The sequence below is a fragment of the Oncorhynchus keta genome, unplaced genomic scaffold (genome assembly GCF_023373465.1).
Source record: "Oncorhynchus keta strain PuntledgeMale-10-30-2019 unplaced genomic scaffold, Oket_V2 Un_scaffold_13375_pilon_pilon, whole genome shotgun sequence".
Taxonomy (NCBI): Eukaryota; Metazoa; Chordata; class Actinopteri; order Salmoniformes; family Salmonidae; genus Oncorhynchus; species Oncorhynchus keta.
This window is the reverse complement of record NW_026290772.1, coordinates 60,653-81,602: the sequence shown is the minus strand read 5'-3', so window position 1 is coordinate 81,602 and position 20,950 is coordinate 60,653.

Genomic DNA, 20,950 nt, shown 5'->3' with positions numbered 1-20,950 from the left:
GTCTGTCTCTCTCTGTCTCTCTCTCTCTCTGTCTCTCTCTGTCTCTCTCTCTCTGTCTCTCTCTCTCCGTCAGTCTCTCTCTCCGTCTACCTACGTATTCTGTATTCTCTTCACTGTTGACGTTGAGACTGGACAGAGGAACTCTGCCTAGAAGACCAGCATCCCAGAGTCGCCTCTACACTGTTGACGTTGGGACTGAGTTCACAAACCTACAGAGGAGGTCACTGTATTTTAGATGTTTCCGAAACTTAATTGCTCTTTTTTAATTCTTATTATGAGTGGATATTGGGCTAATTCTGCCCTGCATGCATTGTTTGTAGTTTTCCTCTGGACATGTAGGAGAATCTTACAGAACTCTGCATGCAGGGTTTCAATGGGGTGTTTGTCCCATTTGGTGAAATCTTGTTTTGCAAGTGGACCCCACACCTCGCTGCCATAAAGTGGACCCCACACCTCGCTGCCATAAAGTGGACCCCACACCTCACTGCCATAAAGTGGACCCCACACCTCGCTGCCATAAAGTGGACCCCACACCTCGCTGCCATAAAGTGGACCCCACACCTCGCTGCCATAAAGTGGACCCCACACCTCGCTGCCATAAAGTGGACCCCACACCTCGCTGCCATAAAGTGGACCCCACACCTCACTGCCATAAAGTGGACCCCACAACTCACTGCCATAAAGTGGACCCCACACCTCGCTGCCATAAAGTGGACCCCACACCTCACTGTCATAAAGTGGACCCCACACCTCGCTGCCATAAAGTGGACCCCACACCTCGCTGTCATAAAGTGGACCCCACACCTCACTGTCATAAAGTGGACCCCACACCTCACTGCCATAAAGTGGACCCCACACCTCACTGCCATAAAGTGGACCCCACACCTCACTGCCATAAAGTGGACCCCACACTCACTGCCATAAAGTGGACCCCACACCTCGCTGCCATAAAGTGGACCCCACACCTCGCTGCCATAAAGTGGACCCCACACCTCGCTGCCATAAAGTGGACCCCACACCTCGCTGCCATAAAGTGGACCCCACACTCGCTGCCATAAAGTGGACCCCACACCTCGCTGCCATAAAGTGGACCCCACAACTCGCTGCCATAAAGTGGACCCCACACCTCGCTGCCATAAAGTGGACCCCACACCTCGCTGCCATAAAGTGGACCCCACACCTCGCTGCCATAAAGTGGACCCCACACCTCGCTGCCATAAAGTGGACCCCACACCTCGCTGCCATAAAGTGGACCCCACACCTCGCTGCCATAAAGTGGACCCCACAACTCGCTGCCATAAAGTGGACCCCACACCTCACTGCCATAAAGTGGACCCCACACCTCGCTGCCATAAAGTGGACCCCACACCCGCTGCCATAAAGTGGACCCCACACCTCGCTGCCATAAAGTGGACCCCACACCTCGCTGCATAAAGTGGACCCCACACCTCACTGTCATAAAGTGGACCCCACACCTCGCTGCCATAAAGTGGACCCCACACCTCACTGCCATAAAGTGGACCCCACACCTCGCTGCCATAAAGTGGACCTCACACCTCGCTGCCATAAAGTGGACCCCACACCTCGCTGCCATAAAGTGGACCCCACACCTCGCTGCCATAAAGTGGACCCCACACCTCGCTGCCATAAAGTGGACCCCACACCTCGCTGCCATAAAGTGGACCCCACACCTCGCTGCCATAAAGTGGACCCCACACCTCGCTGCCATAAAGTGGACCCCACACCTCACTGCCATAAAGTGGACCCCACACCTCACTGCCATAAAGTGGACCCCACACCTCACTGCCATAAAGTGGACCCCACACCTCGCTGCCATAAAGTGGACCCCACACCTCGCTGCCATAAAGTGGACCCCACACCCGCTGCCATAAAGTGGACCCCACACCTCGCTGCCATAAAGTGGACCCCACACCTCGCTGCCATAAAGTGGACCCCACACCTCACTGCCATAAAGTGGACCCCACATCTCGCTGCCATAAAGTGGACCCCACACCTCGCTGCCATAAAGTGGACCCCACACCTCGCTGCCATAAAGTGGACCCCACACCTCGCTGCCATAAAGTGGACCCCACACCTCGCTGCCATAAAGTGGACCCCACACCTCGCTGCCATAAAGTGGACCCCACACCTCGCTGCCATAAAGTGGACCCCACACCTCACTGTCATAAAGTGGACCCCACACCTCGCTGCCATAAAGTGGACCCCACAACTCGCTGCCATAAAGTGGACCCCACACCTCGCTGCCATAAAGTGGACCCCACACCTCGCTGCCATAAAGTGGACCCACACCTCGCTGCCATAAAGTGGACCCCACACCTCGCTGCCATAAAGTGGACCCCACACCTCGCTGCCATAAAGTGGACCCCACACCTCGCTGCCATAAAGTGGACCCCACACCTCGCTGCCATAAAGTGGACCCCACAACCGCTGCCATAAAGTGGACCCCACACCTCGCTGCCATAAAGTGGACCCCACACCTCGCTGCCATAAAGTGGACCCCACACCTCGCTGCCATAAAGTGGACCCCACACCTCGCTGCCATAAAGTGGACTCCACACCTCGCTGCCATAAAGTGGACCCCACACCTCGCTGCCATAAAGTGGACCCCACACCTCGCTGCCATAAAGTGGACCCCACAACTCGCTGCCATAAAGTGGACCCCACACCTCGCTGCCATAAAGTGGACCCCACACCTCGCTGCCATAAAGTGGACCCCACACCTCGCTGCCATAAAGTGGACCCCACACCTCGCTGCCATAAAGTGGACCCCACACCTCACTGCCATAAAGTGGACCCCACACCTCGCTGCCATAAAGTGGACCCCACAACTCGCTGCCATAAAGTGGACCCCACACCTCGCTGCCATAAAGTGGACCCCACACCTCGCTGCCATAAAGTGGACCCCACAACTCGCTGCCATAAAGTGGACCCCACACCTCGCTGCCATAAAGTGGACCCCACACCTCGCTGCCATAAAGTGGACCCCACACCTCACTGCCATAAAGTGGACCCCACAACTCGCTGCCATAAAGTGGACCCCACACCTCGCTGCCATAAAGTGGACCCCACACCTCGCTGCCATAAAGTGGACCCCACACCTCGCTGCCATAAAGTGGACCCCACACCTCGCTGCCATAAAGTGGACCCCACACCTCGCTGCCATAAAGTGGACCCCACAACTCGCTGCCATAAAGTGGACCCCACACCTCGCTGCCATAAAGTGGACCCCACACCTCGCTGCCATAAAGTGGACCCCACACCCTCGCTGCCATAAAGTGGATCCCACACCTCGCTGCCATAAAGTGGACCCCACACCTCGCTGCCATAAAGTGGATCCCACACCTCACTGCCATAAAGTGGATCCCACACCTCGCTGCCATAAAGTGGATCCCACACCTCGCTGCCATAAAGTGGACCCCACAACTCGCTGACATAAAGTGGACCCCACACCTCGCTGCCATAAAGTGGACCCCACACCTCGCTGCCATAAAGTGGACCCCACACCTCGCTGCCATAAAGTGGACCCCACAACTCGCTGCCATAAAGTGGACCCCACACCTCGCTGCCATAAAGTGGACCCCACACCTCGCTGCCATAAAGTGGATCCCACACCTCGCTGCCATAAAGTGGACCCCACACCTCGCTGCCATAAAGTGGATCCCACACCTCGCTGCCATAAAGTGGATCCCACACCTCGCTGCCATAAAGTGGATCCCACACCTCGCTGCCATAAAGTGGACCCCACAACTCGCTGCCATAAAGTTCAATTGTTTGAAGGACTCATTCAATTTGTTTTAGTCAAAGTTTAATAGGTATTTCAATTTTAATTAGTTTTTTTAAGGGTGTAGAATGCCCTGCGTGCTTTCTCTCTCAGTTCATTCACTGCCTCATTAAGGTGTCCAGTTTCAACTTTAGTAATTGTAGTGTGTGCAGTACTCTATACTCTATAAATCATTATTTTCTTATTTTGGGGGTTTACTGCCAGGGCGCAGGTCTGGCAGTACTGCTCTAGCAGGTCCAGGCTCTGCTGTAGGCCATGTGCTGTGGGTGACAGCAGGCATAGGTCATCTGCGAAAAGCAGGCATTTAACCTCTGAATTGTGGAGACTAACACCAGGGGCTGAGGATTTTTCAAGAATATAACCAATTTGTTGATGTAACTATTGAAGGGTGCAGGGCTCAGATTGCAACCCTGGCGAAGGCCCCGCCCCTTGGTTAAATACTTCTGTTATTTTCTTGCCAATTTTGATGCTGCACATACTGCCAGTATACATTGATTTAATTATGTCATGTGTTTTACCCCCTACACCACTTTCAATAACTTTGTAGAACAGTCCTGTATGCCAAATAGAATCAACTGCTTTTTGGAAGTCGATAAAGCAAGCGTATATTTGAGTATTATTTTGGTGGACATGTTTATCTATCAGGGTGTGTAGGGTGTAAATATGATCAGTCATGTGATGTTTTGGTATAAATCCAATTAGGCTTTTACTCAAGACATTGTGCTTGTTAAGGAAGTTAAGAACTCTAACATACAGAAAACCTTCCCCAGGTTACTGTTCACGCAAATGCCTCTGTAATTGTTAGTGTCAAATCTGTCTCTGTTCTTAAAGATTGGGGTAATGAGTCCCTGATTCCAGATGTCAGATGTCAGGAAAGGACCTACACTGAGGATCAAATTAAACAGTTTTAATAAGAGCCAATTGCAATTTTGTACAAGTGAATTTGAGCATCTCATTTAGGATGTCATCAGGTTTTTAGTATATAGCATACTTTAAGAAAAAAAAAATATATATATATATAGAGGCCCTGAAGTTTCTTATATTATTTCTTCAATTAGTGTCAGCTGCTTGCTGTTGTACTGTGAATTTGTTTGGTTCTGAGTGTTACGTTTATAGAGTTTTAAAGTCTCACAGTAATGAAGGTGTAGTTCACCATTATTTGGGTCTCTGTGCTTTTGGTTGGATGTAAGTTTTCTTTTTATTTTTATTTTTTCTCCTTATAATTTTACAATCTGCATCAAACCTGTCGTCATCGAAGATCTTTTTTTGGTTGTTTTTTTTAACAATTTCAGTTGTGCTTCTTTTGCGAAACGTTGGTATTATATTTTTGCATCTGAGCTCCTAGAGTGTACGGCTCTCTTTTATTTTCACGTTTCTATTCCGCTAGCCAGCACCTCGTCTAAATAGGTGTGCGTTTCTTTTTCTTCTAGATCCTTCTTTTGCGGTTTGTCTGAATATTTAGTTGATGTTTTTACCTGCTGGATTGATGCCTTCTTCACTGTGAGTGACTGTGGTCTCCTGAAAGTTATCTAAGAGGGTGTAACCATCTTCTTCATCTGAGGAACAGGAAAGATCGGACCAAAACACAGCGTGCTAAATGTCCATGTTCATTTAATAGAACTGAACACGAAATACAAAAAATAACAAAGTGAAACAACGAAAATGGAAACAGTCCTGAAAGGTGACAAAACAAGGGTCTCTCTCTGACCCCCTGACTCTCTCTGGGTCTGGTTCTATGTGTCTGGGTCTCTCTCTGACCCCCTGACTCTCTCTGGGTCTGGTTCTGTGTGTCTAGGTCTCTCTCTGACCCCCTTACTCTCTCTGGGTCTGGTTCTATGTGTCTAGGTCTCTCTCTGACCCCCTGACTCTCTCTGGGTCTGGTTCTATGTGTCTGGGTCTCTCTCTGACCCCTGACTCTCTCTGGGTCTGGTTCTATGTGTCTGGGTCTCTCTCTGACCCCTGACTCTCTCTGGGTCTGGTTCTCTCTGACCCCCTGACTCCCCTCTGGGTCTGGTTCTATGTGTCTAGGGACCCCTCTCTCTCTGGGTCTGGTACCCCCTGACTCTCTCTGGGTCTGGTTCTATGTGTCTGGTCTCTCTCTGATCCCCTGACTCTCTGGGTCTGGTTCTATGTGTCTTGGTCTCTCTCTGATCCCCTGACTCTCTCTGGGTCTGGTTCTATGTGTCTGGACTCTGGGTCTCTTGGTCTCTGACCCCTGACTCTCTCTGGGTCTGGTTCTATGTGTCTGGGTCTCTCTCTGATCCCCTGACTCTCTCTGGGTCTGGTTCTATGTGTCTGGGTCTCTGACTCTCTCTGGGTCTGGTTCTATGTGTCTGGGTCTCTCTGACTGATCCCTGTCTGGTTCTCTCTGGGTCTGGTTCTGTGTGTCTGGTTCTATGTGTCTGGGTCTCTCTCTGATCCCCTGACTCTCTCTGGGTCTGGTTCTATGTGTCTGGGTCTCTCTCTGACCCCTGACTCTCTGGGTCTGGTTCTGTGTGTCTGGGTCTCTCTGATCCCCTGACTCTGGGTCTGGTTCTATGTGTCTAGGTCTCTCTCTGACCCCCTGACTCTCTCTGGGTCTGGTTCTGTGTGTCTGGGTCTGATCCCCTGACTCTCTGGGTCTGGTTCTATGTCTAGGTCTCTCTCTGATCCCCATTCCCACCATTCCACCAGGTGGGAAAAAGGCTGCCTACGTATGGTTCTCCATCAGAGACAACAACTACCCACAAACACCAGGTGGGAAAAGGCTGCCTAAGTATGGTTCTCCATCAGAGACAACAACTACCCACAAACACCAGGTGGGAAAAAGGCTGCCTAAGTATGGTTCTCCATCAGAGACAACAACTACCCACAAACACCAGGTGGGAAAAGGCTGCCTAAGTATGGTTCTCCATCAGAGACAACAACTACCCACAAACACCAGGTGGGAAAAAGGCTGCCTAAGTATGGTTCTCCATCAGAGACAACAACTACCCACAAACACCAGGTGGGAAAAAGGCTGCCTAAGTATGGTTCTCCATCAGAGACAACAACTACCCACAAACACCAGGTGGGAAAAAGGCTACCTAAGTATGGTTCTCCATCAGAGACAACAACTACCCACAAACACCAGGTGGGAAAAAGGCTACCTAAGTATGGTTCTCCATCAGAGACAACGATAGACAGCTGCCTCTGATTGGGAACCATACCAGGCCACACACATAGAAAACATAGCAAAACAACATAGAATGCCCACCCCAAGGAGACGAAGACAGTTAGAGACATTATGGCCTGTAATAAAGCTGTCCCAAACACCAGGTGGTCTGTCACTGTTGTTTCTATGGGGGGACGAAGACAGTTAGAGACAGTATGGCCTGTAATAAAGCTGTCCCCTCATGTGGTCTGTCACTGTTGTTTCTATGGGGAGACTAAGACAGTTAGAGACATTATGGTGGGATAAAGCTGTCCCCTCGTGGGTCTGTCACTGTTGTTTCTATGGGGGACGAAGACAGTTAGAGACAGTATGGCCTGTAAAAAGCTGTCACTGTTGTTTCTATGGGGAGATGAAGACAGTTAGAGACAGTATGGCCTGTAATAAAGCTGTCACTGTTGTTTCTATGGGGAGATGAAGACAGTTATAGACAGTATGGCCTGTAATACAGCTGTCCCCTCGTGTGGTCTGTCACTGTTGTTTGTATGGGGGAGATGAAGACAGTTAGAGACAGTATGGCCTGTAATAAAGCTGTCACTGTTGTTTCTATGGGAGATGAAGACAGTTATAGACAGTATGGCCTGTAATACAGCTGTCCCCTCGTGTGGTCTGTCACTGTTGTTTGTATGGGGGAGATGAAGACAGTTAGAGACAGTATGGCCTGTAATAAAGCTGTCCCCTCATGTGGTCTGTCACTGTTGTTTCTATGGGAGACGAAGACAGTTAGAACATTATGGCCTGTAATGGAGCTGTCACTGTTGTTTCTATGAGATGAAGACAGTTAGAGACAGTATGGCCTGTAATAAAGCTGTCCCCTCATGTGGTCTGTCACTGTTGTTTCTATGGGGAGACGAAGACAGTTAGAGACATTATGGCCTGTAATAAAGCTGTCACTGTTGTTTCTATGGGGAGATGAAGACAGTTAGAGACATTATGGCCTGTAATAAAGCTGTCCCCTCGTGTGGTCTGTCACTGTTGTTTCTATGGGGAGATGAAGACAGTTAGAGACACCATGGCCTGTAATGAAGCTGTCCCCTAATGTGGTCTGTCACTGTTGTTTCTATGGGGAGATGAAGACAGTTAGAGACAGTATGGCCTGTAATAAAGCTGTCACTGTTGTTTCTATGGGGAGATGAAGACAGTTAGAGACAGTATGGCCTGTAATACAGCTGTCCCCTCGTGTGGTCTGTCACTGTTGTTTGTATGGGGGAGATGAAGACAGTTAGAGACAGTATGGCCTGTAATAAAGCTGTCACTGTTGTTTCTATGGGGAGATGAAGACAGTTAGAGACAGTATGGCCTGTAATAAAGCTGTCACTGTTGTTTCTATGGGGAGATGAAGACAGTTAGAGACACTATGGCCTGTAATGGAGCTGTCACTGTTGTTTCTATGAGATGAAGACAGTTAGAGACAGTATGGCCTGTAATAAAGCTGTCCCCTCATGTGGTCTGTCACTGTTGTTTCTATGGGGAGATGAAGACAGTTAGAGACAGTATGGCCTGTAATAAAGCTGTCACTGTTGTTTCTATGGGAGATGAAGACAGTTATAGACTATGGCCTGTAATACAGCTGTCCCCTCGTGTGGTCTGTCACTGTTGTTTGTATGGGGGAGATGAAGACAGTTAGAGACAGTATGGCCTGTAATAAAGCTGTCACTGTTGTTTCTATGGGGAGATGAAGACAGTTATAGACAGTATGGCCTGTAATACAGCTGTCCCCTCGTGGGTCTGTCACTGTTGTTTGTATGGGGGAGATGAAGACAGTTAGAGACAGTATGGCCTGTAATAAAGCTGTCCCTCGTGTGGTCTGTCACTGGTTTCTATGGGGAGATGAAGACAGTTAGAGACAGTATGACCTGTAATAAAGCTGTCACTGTTGTTTCTATGGGGAGATGAAGACAGTTAGAGACACTATGGCCTGTAATAAAGCTGTCCCTGTTGTTTCTATGGGGAGATGAAGACAGTTAGAGACACTATGGCCTGTAATGGAGCTGTCACTGTTGTTTCTATGAGATGAAGACAGTTAGAGACAGTATGGCCTGTAATAAAGCTGTCCTCTCATGTGGTCTGTCACTGTTGTTTCTATGGGGGAGATGAAGACAGTTAGAGACAGTATGGCCTGTAATAAAGCTGTCACTGTTGTTTCTATGGGGAGATGAAGACAGTTATAGACAGTATGGCCTGTAATACAGCTGTCCCCTCGTGTGGTCTGTCACTGTTGTTTGTATGGGGAGATGAAGACAGTTAGAGACAGTATGGCCTGTAATAAAGCTGTCACTGTTGTTTCTATGGGGAGATGAAGACAGTTATAGACAGTATGGCCTGTAATACAGCTGTCCCCAAACACCAGGTGTGTGGTCTGTCACTGTTGTTTGTATGGGGGAGATGAAGACAGTTAGAGACAGTATGGCCTGTAATAAAGCTGTCCCCTCATGTGGTCTGTCACTGTTGTTTCTATGGGGAGACGAAGACAGTTAGAGACATTATGGCCTGTAATAAAGCTGTCACTGTTGTTTCTATGGGGAGATGAAGACAGTTAGAGACATTATGGCCTGTAATAAAGCTGTCCCCTCGTGTGGTCTGTCACTGTTGTTTCTATGGGGAGATGAAGACAGTTAGAGACATTATGGCCTGTAATGAAGCTGTCCCCTAATGTGGTCTGTCACTGTTGTTTCTATGGGGGAGATGAAGACAGTTAGAGACAGTATGGCCTGTAATAAAGCTGTCACTGTTGTTTCTATGGGGAGATGAAGACAGTTATAGACAGTATGGCCTGTAATAAAGCTGTCCCCTCGTGTGGTCTGTCACTGTTGTTTGTATGGGGAGATGAAGACAGTTAGAGACAGTATGGCCTGTAATAAAGCTGTCACTGTTGTTTCTATGGGGAGATGAAGACAGTTAGAGACACTATGGCCTGTAATAAAGCTGTCCCTGTTGTTTCTATGGGGAGATGAAGACAGTTAGAGACACTATGGCCTGTAATGGAGCTGTCACTGTTGTTTCTATGAGAGATGAAGACAGTTAGAGACAGTATGGCCTGTAATAAAGCTGTCCCTGTGTGGTCTGTCACTGGTTTCTATGGGGAGATGAAGACAGTTAGAGACACTATGGCCTGTAATAAAGCTGTCACTGTTGTTTCTATGGGGAGATGAAGACAGTTATAGACACTATGGCCTGTAATACAGCTGTCCCCTCGTGTGGTCTGTCACTGTTGTTTGTATGGGGAGATGAAGACAGTTAGAGACAGTATGGCCTGTAATAAAGCTGTCACTGTTGTTTCTATGGGGAGATGAAGACAGTTATAGACAGTATGGCCTGTAATACAGCTGTCCCCTCGTGTGGTCTGTCACTGTTGTTTGTATGGGGAGATGAAGACAGTTAGAGACAGTATGGCCTGTAATAAAGCTGTCCCTCGTGTGGTCTGTCACTGTTGTTTCTATGGGGAGATGAAGACAGTTAGAGACAGTATGGCCTGTAATAAAGCTGTCACTGTTGTTTCTATGGGGAGATGAAGACAGTTAGAGACACTATGGCCTGTAATAAAGCTGTCCCTGTTGTTTCTATGGGGAGATGAAGACAGTTAGAGACACTATGGCCTGTAATGGAGCTGTCACTGTTGTTTCTATGAGATGAAGACAGTTAGAGACAGTATGGCCTGTAATAAAGCTGTCCTCTCATGTGGTCTGTCACTGTTGTTTCTATGGGGAGATGAAGACAGTTAGAGACAGTATGGCCTGTAATAAAGCTGTCACTGTTGTTTCTATGGGGAGATGAAGACAGTTATAGACAGTATGGCCTGTAATACAGCTGTCCCCTCGTGTGGTCTGTCACTGTTGTTTGTATGGGGAGATGAAGACAGTTAGAGACAGTATGGCCTGTAATAAAGCTGTCACTGTTGTTTCTATGGGGAGATGAAGACAGTTATAGACAGTATGGCCTGTAATACAGCTGTCCCCTCGTGTGGTCTGTCACTGTTGTTTGTATGGGGAGATGAAGACAGTTAGAGACAGTATGGCCTGTAATAAAGCTGTCCCCTCATGTGGTCTGTCACTGTTGTTTCTATGGGGAGATTAGAACATTATGGCCTGTAATGGAGCTGTCACTGTTGTTTCTATGAGATGAAGACAGTTAGAGACATTATGGCCTGTAATAAAGCTGTCCCCTGTGGTCTGTCACTGTTGTTTCTATGGGGAGATGAAGACAGTTAGAGACATTATGGCCTGTAATAAAGCTGTCCCCTCGTGTGGTCTGTCACTGTTGTTTCTATGGGGAGATGAAGACAGTTAGAGACAGTATGGCCTGTAATAAAGCTGTCACTGTTGTTTCTATGGGGAGATGAAGACAGTTAGAGACATTATGGCCTGTAATAAAGCTGTCCCTGTTGTCTGTCACTGTTGTTTCTATGGGGAGATGAAGACAGTTAGAGACAGTATGGCCTGTAATGAAGCTGTCACTGTTGTTTCTATGGGGAGATGAAGACAGTTAGAGACAGTATGGCCTGTAATAAAGCTGTCCCTGTTGTTTCTATGGGGAGATGAAGACAGTTAGAGACAGTATGGCCTGTAATAAAGCTGTCCCCTCGTGTGGTCTGTCACTGTTGTTTCTATGAGATGAAGACAGTTAGAGACACTATGGCCTGTAATAAAGCTGTCACTGTTGTTTCTATGGGGAGATGAAGACAGTTAGAGACAGTATGGCCTGTAATAAAGCTGTCCCCTGTTGTCTGTCACTGTTGTTTGTATGGGGAGATGAAGACAGTTAGAGACAGTATGGCCTGTAATAAAGCTGTCACTGTTGTTTCTATGGGGAGATGAAGACAGTTATAGACAGTATGGCCTGTAATAAAGCTGTCCCCTCGTGTGGTCTGTCACTGTTGTTTGTATGGGGGAGATGAAGACAGTTAGAGACAGTATGGCCTGTAATAAAGCTGTCCCCTCATGTGGTCTGTCACTGTTGTTTCTATGGGGAGACGAAGACAGTTAGAGACATTATGGCCTGTAATGGAGCTGTCACTGTTGTTTCTATGAGATGAAGACAGTTAGAGACATTATGGCCTGTAATAAAGCTGTCCCCTCATGTGGTCTGTCACTGTTGTTTCTATGGGGAGATGAAGACAGTTAGAGACATTATGGCCTGTAATAAAGCTGTCCCCTCATGTGGTCTGTCACTGTTGTTTCTATGGGGAGATGAAGACAGTTAGAGACATTATGGCCTGTAATAAAGCTGTCACTGTTGTTTCTATGGGGAGATGAAGACAGTTAGAGACATTATGGCCTGTAATAAAGCTGTCCCCTCGTGTGGTCTGTCACTGTTGTTTCTATGGGGAGATGAAGACAGTTAGAGACATTATGGCCTGTAATGAAGCTGTCACTGTTGTTTCTATGGGGAGATGAAGACAGTTAGAGACAGTATGGCCTGTAATAAAGCTGTCACTGTTGTTTCTATGGGGAGATGAAGACAGTTATAGACAGTATGGCCTGTAATACAGCTGTCCCCTGTTCTGTCACTGTTGTTTCTATGGGGAGATGAAGACAGTTAGAGACAGTATGGCCTGTAATAAAGCTGTCCCTGTTGTTTCTATGGGGAGATGAAGACAGTTAGAGACAGTATGGCCTGTAATAAAGCTGTCCCCTCGTGTGGTCTGTCACTGTTGTTTCTATGAGATGAAGACAGTTAGAGACAGTATGGCCTGTAATAAAGCTGTCACTGTTGTTTCTATGGGGAGATGAAGACAGTTAGAGACAGTATGGCCTGTAATAAAGCTGTCCCCTCGTGTGGTCTGTCACTGTTGTTTCTATGGGGGAGATGAAGACAGTTAGAGACAGTATGGCCTGTAATAAAGCTGTCACTGTTGTTTCTATGGGGAGATGAAGACAGTTAGAGACAGTATGGCCTGTAATAAAGCTGTCCCCTCGTGTGGTCTGTCACTGTTGTTTCTATGGGGAGATGAAGACAGTTAGAGACAGTATGGCCTGTAATAAAGCTGTCCCCTCGTGTGGTCTGTCACTGTTGTTTCTATGGGGAGATGAAGACAGTTAGAGACAGTATGGCCTGTAATAAAGCTGTCACTGTTGTTTCTATGGGGAGATGAAGACAGTTAGAGACACTATGGCCTGTAATAAAGCTGTCCCCTCGTGTGGTCTGTCACTGTTGTTTCTATGGGGAGATGAAGACGGTTAGAGACAGTATGGCCTGTAATAAAGCTGTCACTGTTGTTTCTATGGGGGAGATGAAGACAGTTAGAGACACTATGGCCTGTAATAAAGCTGTCCCTGTTGTTTCTATGGGGAGATGAAGACAGTTAGAGACACTATGGCCTGTAATGGAGCTGTCACTGTTGTTTCTATGAGATGAAGACAGTTAGAGACAGTATGGCCTGTAATAAAGCTGTCCCCTCATGTGGTCTGTCACTGTTGTTTCTATGGGGAGATGAAGACAGTTAGAGACAGTATGGCCTGTAATAAAGCTGTCACTGTTGTTTCTATGAGATGAAGACAGTTAGAAACAGTATGGCCTGTAATGACACTGTTGTTTCTATGAGATGAAGACAGTTAGAGACACTATGGCCTGTAATAAAGCTGTCCCTGTTGTTTCTATGGGGAGATGAAGACAGTTAGAGACAGTATGGCCTGTAATAAAGCTGTCACTGTTGTTTCTATGGGGAGATGAAGACAGTTAGAGACACTATGGCCTGTAATAAAGCTGTCCCTGTTCTGTCACTGTTGTTTCTATGGGGAGATGAAGACAGTTAGAGACAGTATGGCCTGTAATAAAGCTGTCACTGTTGTTTCTATGGGGAGATGAAGACAGTTAGAGACACTATGGCCTGTAATAAAGCTGTCCCCTCGTGTGGTCTGTCACTGTTGTTTCTATGGGGAGATGAAGACAGTTAGAGACACTATGGCCTGTAATAAAGCTGTCACTGTTGTTTCTATGGGGAGATGAAGACAGTTAGAGACACTATGGCCTGTAATAAAGCTGTCCCCTCGTGTGGTCTGTCACTGTTGTTTCTATGGGGAGATGAAGACAGTTAGAGACAGTATGGCCTGTAATAAAGCTGTCCCCTCGTGTGGTCTGTCACTGTTGTTTCTATGGGGAGATGAAGACAGTTAGAGACAGTATGGCCTGTAATAAAGCTGTCCCCTCGTGTGGTCTGTCACTGTTGTTTCTATGGGGAGATGAAGACAGTTAGAGACAGTATGGCCTGTAATAAAGCTGTCCCCTCGTGTGGTCTGTCACTGTTGTTTCTATGGGGAGATGAAGACAGTTAGAGACACTATGGCCTGTAATAAAGCTGTCCCTGTTGTTTCTATGTTTCTATGGGGAGATGAAGACAGTTAGAGACAGTATGGCCTGTAATAAAGCTGTCCCTGTTGTTTCACTGTGGGGGAGATGAAGACAGTTAGAGACAGTATGGCCTGTAATAAAGCTGTCCCCTGTGTGTTGTCTATGTTTCTATGGGGAGATGAAGACAGTTAGAGACACTATGGCCTGTAATAAAGCTGTCCCCTGTTGGTCTGTCACTGTTGTTTCTATGGGGAGATGAAGACAGTTAGAGACAGATGGCAATAAAGCTGTCCCTGTTGTTTCTATGGGGAGATGAAGACAGTTAGAGACACTATGGCCTGTAATAAAGCTGTCCCTGTTGTTTCTATGGGGAGATGAAGACAGTTAGAGACAGTATGGCCTGTAATAAAGCTGTCCCTGTTGTTTCTATGGGGAGATGAAGACAGTTAGAGACAGTATGGCCTGTAATAAAGCTGTCCCTGTTGTTTCTATGGGGAGATGAAGACAGTTAGAGACAGTATGGCCTGTAATAAAGCTGTCCCCTGGGGAGATGAAGACAGTTAGAGACACTATGGCCTGTAATAAAGCTGTCCCCTCGTGTGGTCTGTCACTGTTGTTTCTATGGGGAGATGAAGACAGTTAGAGACAGTATGGCCTGTAATAAAGCTGTCACTGTTGTTTCTATGGGGAGATGAAGACAGTTAGAGACAGTATGGCCTGTAATAAAGCTGTCCCCTCGTGTTCTGTTTCTATGGGGAGATGAAGACAGTTAGAGACACTATGGCCTGTAATAAAGCTGTCCCCTCGTGTGGTCTGTCACTGTTGTTTCTATGGGGAGATGAAGACAGTTAGAGACAGTATGGCCTGTAATAAAGCCCCTGTCACTGTTGTTTCTATGGGGAGATGAAGACAGTTAGAGACAGTATGGCCTGTAATAAAGCTGTCCCCTGTTGTTTCTATGGGGAGATGAAGACAGTTAGAGACAGTATGGCCTGTAATAAAGCTGTCCCTGTGTGTCTGTCATGGGGGGAGATGAAGACAGTTAGAGACAGTATGGCCTGTAATAAAGCTGTCACTGTTGTTTCTATGGGGAGATGAAGACAGTTAGAGACACTATGGCCTGTAATAAAGCTGTCCCTGTTGTTTCTATGGGGAGATGAAGACAGTTAGAGACAGTATGGCCTGTAATAAAGCTGTCCCTGTTGTTTCTATGGGGAGATGAAGACAGTTAGAGACACTATGGCCTGTAATAAAGCTGTCCCTGTTGTTTCTATGGGGAGATGAAGACAGTTAGAGACAGTATGGCCTGTAATAAAGCTGTCCCTGTTGTTTCTATGGGGAGATGAAGACAGTTAGAGACACTATGGCCTGTAATAAAGCTGTCCCTGTTGTTTCTATGGGGAGATGAAGACAGTTAGAGACAGTATGGCCTGTAATAAAGCTGTCCCTGTTGTCTGTCACTGTTGTTTCTATGGGGAGATGAAGACAGTTAGAGACACTATGGCCTGTAATAAAGCTGTCCCTGTTGTTTCTATGGGGAGATGAAGACAGTTAGAGACAGTATGGCCTGTAATAAAGCTGTCCCTGTTGTTTCTATGGGGAGATGAAGACAGTTAGAGACAGTATGGCCTGTAATAAAGCTGTGTGGTCTGTCACTGTTGTTTCTATGGGGAGATGAAGACAGTTAGAGACACTATGGCCTGTAATAAAGCTGTCACTGTCACTGTTGTTTCTATGGGGAGATGAAGACAGTTAGAGACAGTATGGCCTGTAATAAAGCTGTCCCCTCGTGTGGTCTGTCACTGTTGTTTCTATGGGGAGATGAAGACAGTTAGAGACAGTATGGCCTGTAATAAAGCTGTCTCCTGTTGTCTGTCACTGTTGTTTCTATGGGGAGATGAAGACAGTTAGAGACAGTATGGCCTGTAATAAAGCTGTCCCCTCGTGTGGTCTGTCACTGTTGTTTCTATGGGGAGATGAAGACAGTTAGAGACACTATGGCCTGTAATAAAGCTGTCCCCTCGTGTGGTCTGTCACTGTTGTTTCTATGAGGAGATGAAGACAGTTAGAGACAGTATGGCCTGTAATAAAGCTGTCCCCTCGTGTGGTCTGTCACTGTTGTTTCTATGGGGAGATGAAGACAGTTAGAGACAGTATGGCCTGTAATAAAGCTGTCACTGTTGTTTCTATGGGGAGATGAAGACAGTTAGAGACAGTATGGCCTGTAATAAAGCTGTCACTGTTGTTTCTATGGGGAGATGAAGACAGTTAGAGACATTATGGCCTGTAATAAAGCTGTCACTGTTGTTTCTATGGGGAGATGAAGACAGTTAGAGACATTATGGCCTGTAATAAAGCTGTCCCCTCGTGTGGTCTGTCTGTCACTGTTGTTTCTATGGGGAGATGAAGACAGTTAGAGACAGTATGGCCTGTAATAAAGCTGTCCCCTCGTGTGGTCTGTCTGTCACTGTTGTTTCTATGGGGAGATGAAGACAGTTAGAGACAGTATGGCCTGTAATAAAGCTGTCACTGTTGTTTCTATGGGGAGATGAAGACAGTTAGAGACAGTATGGCCTGTAATAAAGCTGTCCCTGTCACTGTTGTTTCTATGGGGAGATGAAGACAGTTAGAGACAGTATGGCCTGTAATAAAGCTGTCCCCTCGTGTGGTCTGTCACTGTTGTTTCTATGGGGAGATGAAGACAGTTAGAGACACTATGGCCTGTAATAAAGCTGTCCCTGTTGTTTCTATGGGGAGATGAAGACAGTTAGAGACACTATGGCCTGTAATAAAGCTGTCCCTGTTGTTTCTATGGGGAGATGAAGACAGTTAGAGACAGTATGGCCTGTAATAAAGCTGTCCCTGTTGTTTCTATGGGGAGATGAAGACAGTTAGAGACACTATGGCCTGTAATAAAGCTGTCCCCTCGTGTGGTCTGTCACTGTTGTTTCTATGGGGAGATGAAGACAGTTAGAGACACTATGGCCTGTAATAAAGCTGTCACTGTTGTTTCTATGGGGAGATGAAGACAGTTAGAGACACTATGGCCTGTAATAAAGCTGTCCCCTCGTGTGGTCTGTCACTGTTGTTTCTATGGGGGAGATGAAGACAGTTAGAGACACTATGGCCTGTAATAAAGCTGTCACTGTTGTTTCTATGGGGAGATGAAGACAGTTAGAGACAGTATGGCCTGTAATAAAGCTGTCCCTGTTGTTTCTATGGGGAGATGAAGACCGTTAGAGACAGTATGGTGTAATAAAGCTGTCCCTGTTGTTTCTATGGGGAGATGAAGACAGTTAGAGACACTATGGCCTGTAATAAAGCTGTCCCCGTGTGGTCTGTCACTGTTGTTTCTATGGGGAGATGAAGACAGTTAGAGACACTATGGCCTGTAATAAAGCTGTCCCTGTTGTTTCTATGGGGAGATGAAGACAGTTAGAGACAGTATGGCCTGTAATAAAGCTGTCACTGTTGTTTCTATGGGGAGATGAAGACAGTTAGAGACAGTATGGCCTGTAAAAAGCTGTCCCCTCGTGTGGTCTGTCACTGTTGTTTCTATTGCCATGAAGACAGTTCACTTTCATGGCCTGTAATAAAGCTGTCCCTGTTGTTTCTATGGGGAGATGAAGACAGTTAGAGACAGTATGGCCTGTAATAAAGCTGTCCCTCCTATGGGGAGATGAAGACAGTTAGAGACAGTGTCCTGTTAAAGCTGTCCCTGTTGTTTCTGTGGGGTAGATGAAGACAGTTGTTGACCCATCCTCCTGTAATAATAACAGCCATTGAGCTGTCAGTTGTTTCTATGGGGAGATGAAGACAGTTAGAGATCACTATGGCCTGTATAAAGCTGTCCCTGTTGTTTCTATGGGGAGATGAAGACAGTTAGAGACAGTATGGCCTGTAATAAAGCTGTCCCTGTTGTTTCTATGGGGAGATTAAGACAGTTAGAGACACTATGGCCTGTGGAGTAACTACAATGTTGGTTGATCCCATCCTCAGTTTTCTCCTAGATAACAGCCATTAAACAGTCTGTCAGTTAGGTTCTGTTGTTTCTATGTGGAGATAACTACAATGTTAGTTGATCCCATCCTCAGTTTTCTCCTAGGACAGCCATTAAACTTTTCAGTTAGGTTTTACTTTGGAGTAACTATTGTTGCAAACAGATCCCATCCTCAGTTTTCTGTACAAGACTTCCCATTAAACATTCTGTCAGTTAGGTTCGTATTGTGGAGTAACTATAATGTTGTTGATCCCATCCTCAGTGTTCTCCTATAACAGCCATTAAACTCTGTCAGTTAGGTTCATATTGTGGAGTAACTATAATGTTGTTGATCCCATCCTCAGTGTTCTCCTATAACAGCCATTAAACTCTGTCAGTTAGGTTCGTATTGTGGAGTAACTACAATGTTGTTGATCCCATCCTCAGTTTTCTCCTATAACAGCCATTAAACTCTGTCAGTTAGGTTCGTATTGTGGAGTAACTATAATGTTGTTGATCCCATCCTCAGTTTTCTCCTATAACAGCCATTAAACTCTGTCAGTTAGGTTCGTATTGTGGAGTAACTATAATGTTGTTGATCCCATCCTCAGTGTTCTCCTATAACAGCCATTAAACTCTGTCAGTTAGGTTCGTATTGTGGAGTAACTATAATGTTGTTGATCCCATCCTCAGTGTTCTCCTATAACAGCCATTAAACTCTGTCAGTTAGGTTAGTATTGTGGAGTAACTATAATGTTGTTGATCCCATCCTCAGTTTTCTCCTATAACAGCCATTAAACTCTGTCAGTTAGGTTCGTATTGTGGAGTAACTACAATGTTGTTGATCCCATCCTCAGTGTTCTCCTATAACAGCCATTAAACTCTGTCAGTTAGGTTCGTATTGTGGAGTAACTATAATGTTGTTGATCCCATCCTCAGTGTTCTCCTATAACAGCCATTAAACTCTGTCAGTTAGGTTCGTATTGTGGAGTAACTATAATGTTGTTGATCCCATCCTCAGTTTTCTCCTATAACAGCCATTAAACTCTGTCAGTTAGGTTCGTATTGTGGAGTAACTACAATGTTGTTGATCCCATCCTCAGTTTTCTCCTATAACAGCCATTAAACTCTGTCAGTTAGGTTAGTATTGTGGAGTAACTATAATGTTGTTGATCCCATCCTCAGTTTTCTCCTATAACAGCCATTAAACTCTGTCAGTTAGGTTAGTATTGTGGAGTAACTATAATGTTGTTGATCCCATCCTCAGTGTTCTCCTATAACAGCCATTAAACTCTGTCAGTTAGGTTCGTATTGTGGAGTAACTATAATGTTGTTGATCCCATCCTCAGTTTTCTCCTATAACAGCCATTAAACTCTGTCAGTTAGGTTCGTATTGTGGAGTAACTATAATGTTGTTGATCCCATCCTCAGTGTTCTCCTATAACAGCCATTAAACTCTGTCAGTTAGGTTCGTATTGTGGAGTAACTACAATGTTGTTGATCCCATCCTCAGTGTTCTCCTATAACAGCCATTAAACTCCGTAGCTGTTTTAAAGACAACACTGGCCTCATTGCAAATGAGTTAGGAAGGACACCTGTATATTTTGTTGTGACTTTGTGTTTTCATTCATCATCCAAAGTGTAATTAATAACTTCACCAGGGTCAAAGGGGATATTCAATGTATGTTTGTTTTTTTACCCATCTACCTTCTTTGTGAGGCATTGGAAAACCTCCCAGGTCTTTGTGGGTGAATCTGTGTTTGAAATCAACTGCTAAACTGAGGGACTCGTAATTGTTTTATTTATTTAACTAGGCAAGTCAGTTAAGAACAAATTCTTATTTTCAATGAGGGTCTAGGAACAGTGGGGTTAGAATGACAGATTTGTACCTTGTCAGCTCGGGGTTTTGAACTTGCAACCCTTTCAGTTACTAGTCCAACGCTCTAACCACTAGGCGACCCTGTCACATAATATGTATGGAGTACAGAGATGGGGTAGTCATTCAAAACTCATGTTAAACACCATTTTTTCACACAGAGTGAATCGATGCAATTTATATTACGTGACTTGATAAGCAAATGTTTACTCCTGAACTTATTTAGAATAGCCATAAAAAAAGGCCTTGAATATTTAGTGACATTTCAGCTTTTTATTTTTTGTATTAATCACAGAAGAAAAAATTCTAAAAACATATTTCCACTTTGACATGATGGGGTATTGTGTGTAGACCAGTGACACAAAATCTCAAGTTGATCAAATTTGAATTCCGGCCTTAATACACAACCGACTGTGGAAGAAGACAAGGGGATATGAACACTTTCTGAACGTCATGTATTCCTATATATCTGCTACCAGCCACTGGTGCCATCTGCTGGATGGATATGTAATTGCAAGTCCTGCCACCTTTCACAAAGACGTTTCAAACCTCTCTGCCCCTCATACCCTGAGTTGACACCAAGTGGCCCAGTATCCATATGTCTCAGGACACCAAGGATGTTCTGTTAGACTGAGACAGATAGAAGTTGTAAACCTTATACAGTATCTCAAAACAATAGATACCACTGTGGCATAACCAGTGAAATCATGTTTCCAATATTATCATCATCATTTCCATGCCATAGAGACAACGTATTTAGGTTATATTGTACTGGACTAACTAGGCCCCAAATCTATTGTTCTATTTTACTGGAGT